General features: G+C 36.5%; 1 protein-coding gene across 5 annotated transcripts in view; it reads right to left on the reverse strand.

Moving 5' to 3' along the window:
- Positions 1–613, reverse strand: part of eogt (EGF domain-specific O-linked N-acetylglucosamine (GlcNAc) transferase) — a 129,036-nt gene extending 128,423 nt beyond the window's left edge. For all 5 annotated transcript variants that reach the window (XR_009802192.1, XR_009802191.1, XR_009802193.1 and 2 more), the window contains exon 1: positions 504–613. The gene's annotated coding sequence lies outside the window, so the exon portion shown is untranslated. The remainder of the gene's footprint in view (positions 1–503) is intronic.
- Positions 614–3,391: the final 2,778 nt, after the last annotated feature.

The following is a 3,391-nucleotide window of genomic DNA, read 5'->3' on the forward strand; positions in this document are numbered from 1 at the left end:
TACAAAGGCAAAAGTAAAAAAAAATAGATTAAACGATACACCTAAATGTGTTTGTGAGACAGCAACAATTAGAATATTAATACAAGTAAGGACATAGAGTCATTACGATCATATAATAATATTTAGTATAATATTAAGTGTCCTAAAATCCTCGTCGTACTTTTTACTACTTACAACTTTTAGCTAACATTCGCTCACATCGTTACCTGCTTAAATGAAATCTCCAGATTTGGATAATTATACTTGCTTACCTACTGTTCTCTGGATACGACTAATAACAACTTTGACAATGTTGCATGTATGTTTTTTAAATGTTTAGCGGCTAAATGGGAGCACCGTCAGTCAATCACTAAACAAAGCTTACAACGACGCTAATTCAATGAAACGCCAGGCGGTTACGAAGATGAACCAGAGTTAAAAACAACACACGAAGCACAACACGCGTAACGGACTAAGCTCCCGAACAACAGTCATAGTCTGCATATAGATATTTGAAAACGTACCTCAATGCACAACTTCAAATCTTCATACAAGCGGCGCGCTGCTGGCGGCGCCGGTGGACGCCATAACACCGGAAACCGTCATGTAGTTGATCTTATGGCCACAGGGGGCGCCAGATTCCACTATCTCAGGGGTCACCAACGCGGTGCCCGCGGGCACCAGGTAGCCCGTAAGGACCAGATGAGTCGCCCGCTGGCCTGTTCTAAAAATAGCTCAAATAGCAGCACTTACCAGTGAGCTGCCTCCATTTTTTAAATTGTATTTTTTTACCAGCAAGCTGGTCTCGCTTTGCTCGACATATTTAATTCTAAGAGAGACAAAACTCAAATAGAATTTGAAAATCCAAGAAAATATTTTAAAGACGTGGTCTTCACTTGTTTAATTAATACATTTGTTTTTGTTTTTACTTTGCTTCTTATAACTTTGCGAAAGACAATTTTAGAGAAAAAATACAACCTTACAAGTGATTTTAAGATTTTTAAACATATACCTTTTTACCTTTTAAATTCCTTCCTCTTCTTTCCTGACAATTTAAATCAATGTTCAAGTTTTTTTTTTTTATTATTGTAAAGACTAATAAATACATTTTAATTTAATTCTTCATTTTAGCTTCTGTTTTTTCAACGAAGAATATTTGTGAAATATTTATTCAAACTTATAATTAAAATTCAAAAATATTATTCTGGCAAATCTAGAAAATCTGTAGAATCAAATTTAAATCTTATTTCAAGGTCTTTTGAATTTCTTTTAAAATTTTTGTTCTGGAAAATCTAGAAGAGATAATGATTTGTCTTTGTTAGAAATATAGCTTGGTCCAATTTGTTTTATATTCTAACAAAGTGCAGATTGGATTTCAACCTATTTAAAACATGTCATGAAAATTCTAAAATTAATCTTAATCAGGAAAAATTACTAATGATGTTCCATAAAATATTTTTTGTTATTTTTCAAAAAGATTTGAATTAGCTAGTTTTTCTCTTCATTTTTTTCGGTTGAATTTTGAATTTTAAAGAGTCGAAATTTTGTTTCAAAATTCTATTTTTATTTTTTTCCTGTTTCCTCCTCTTTTAAACCGTTCAATTAAGTGCTTTTTTCATCATTCATTCTCTACAAAAAACCTTCCATAAAAAAAAAAAAAAAATGTACGACAGAATGACGGACAGAAATACCCATTTTTTTATATAGATTTATTTATTAAAGGTAAATTGAGCAAATTGGCTATTTCTGGCAATGTATTTAAGTGTGTATCAAACTGGTAGCCCTTCGCATTAATCAGTACCCAAGAAGTAGCTCTTGGTTTCAAAAAGGTTGGTGACCCATGCACTATCTCCTCTGTGATAGACCTGCTTTTTAAAAATGCAGGGGTGTTCAAACATACGGGCCGTGGGCAGGATCAGGCCCACCAACCGTTTTCTTTCTGGCCCGTGTGATGAGTTTGCCAACTAAAAAAAAAAACTTTTTTTGTTTTTTAAACAAAAGAAACTGCTGTTCTAAATGTGTCGACTGGATGTCACAATAGCAATTCTGTTAGGCAAGCAAATTGTTTAAACTCTTCTTCTTCTTACCAATGATTGTCCCACACACACTAGGTGTGGTGAATTTATTCTCTGAATTTTGACCCATCACCCTTTATCGACCCCCTGGGAGGTGAGGGGAGCAGTGAGCAGCAGCGGTGGCCGCGCCCGGGAATCATTTTTGGTGATTTAACCCCAATTCCAACCCTTGATGCTGAGTGCCAAGAAGGGAGGTAATTGGTCCCATTTTTATAGTCTTTGGTATGACTTTGCCGGGGTTTTGAACTCACAACCTACCGATCTCAGGGCGGACACTCTAACCACCCACATGAAACTTAAAACTTGGCTTTTTTAGGTCTTCTGTTTCCAACACATCGTTATTTGGCACCCTCTTTGCCCCAAACCGAATACCAATGTATTCGAAGCAAAAAGGCATAAAACGGCAGTGGGCTTGTGATTAGAGTGTCCGCCCTGAGATCGGTAGGTCGTGAGTTCAAACCCCAGCAGAGTCATACCAAAGACTATAAAAATGGGACCCATTACCTCCCGGCTTGGCACTTAGCATCAAGGGTTGGAATTGGGGGTTAAATCACCAAATATGATTCCAGGGCGCGGCCCCCGCTGCTACTCACTGCTCCCCTCACCTCCCAGGGGGTCAATCAAGGGTGATGGGTCAAACGCAGAGGATAATCTCACCACACGTAGTGTGCGTGTGACAATCATTGGTACTTTAACTTTTTTAAACCTTAAAATGTCTCTGTCAAACACAAGAAACGCAAACTTAACCCTATTGAATAGTTTTTACCTCCATTTTTTTTCGGTTTGTTGAGTTAGCACTGGATTGATATGTGGACAAGACAAAGGAGGTATTTGATACATGGAAGAGTTTACACGTCGTTTTTTTTTCAACACCAGAAAGACTGCGACTTAAAGTTTATTCCTGGCTTTGTACATACACTGAGACAAAGTTTAAGCTCATTGTGTTTTTGAAACAGCACCAATTTCCTCAGAATTTCCAACAAACTAAGTGTTTTGTCCAGAGGATTATTTGTGATTTGTACGTTTTCATAGTGTGCTTGTTCTATTTTTGGCCAAAGTAAAACAAAAAAAAAACCTGTAGATGTCTTTATTTTTAAGTTATCATGCCATGATTTTACCATTAGAGCCCACTCGGGAATAGATTTTCCCCCATGCTTAAAACAAGTTTGAAAGCCCTGATTCAGAGTGTTTCTTGTGTTTGATTCTATCACATTTTGCAGGTTTATCCACAAAAAAAATCATTATTCTAAACCCATTTTGCTACAGTCTGGAAAATTGTGTTGCTTTATGGGAAAATAAATATTTCCACCTATATCACACAATCAATGTCAAACATG

Source organism: Nerophis ophidion, linkage group LG16, assembly GCF_033978795.1.
Source record: "Nerophis ophidion isolate RoL-2023_Sa linkage group LG16, RoL_Noph_v1.0, whole genome shotgun sequence".
NCBI classification, from domain to species: Eukaryota; Metazoa; Chordata; class Actinopteri; order Syngnathiformes; family Syngnathidae; genus Nerophis; species Nerophis ophidion.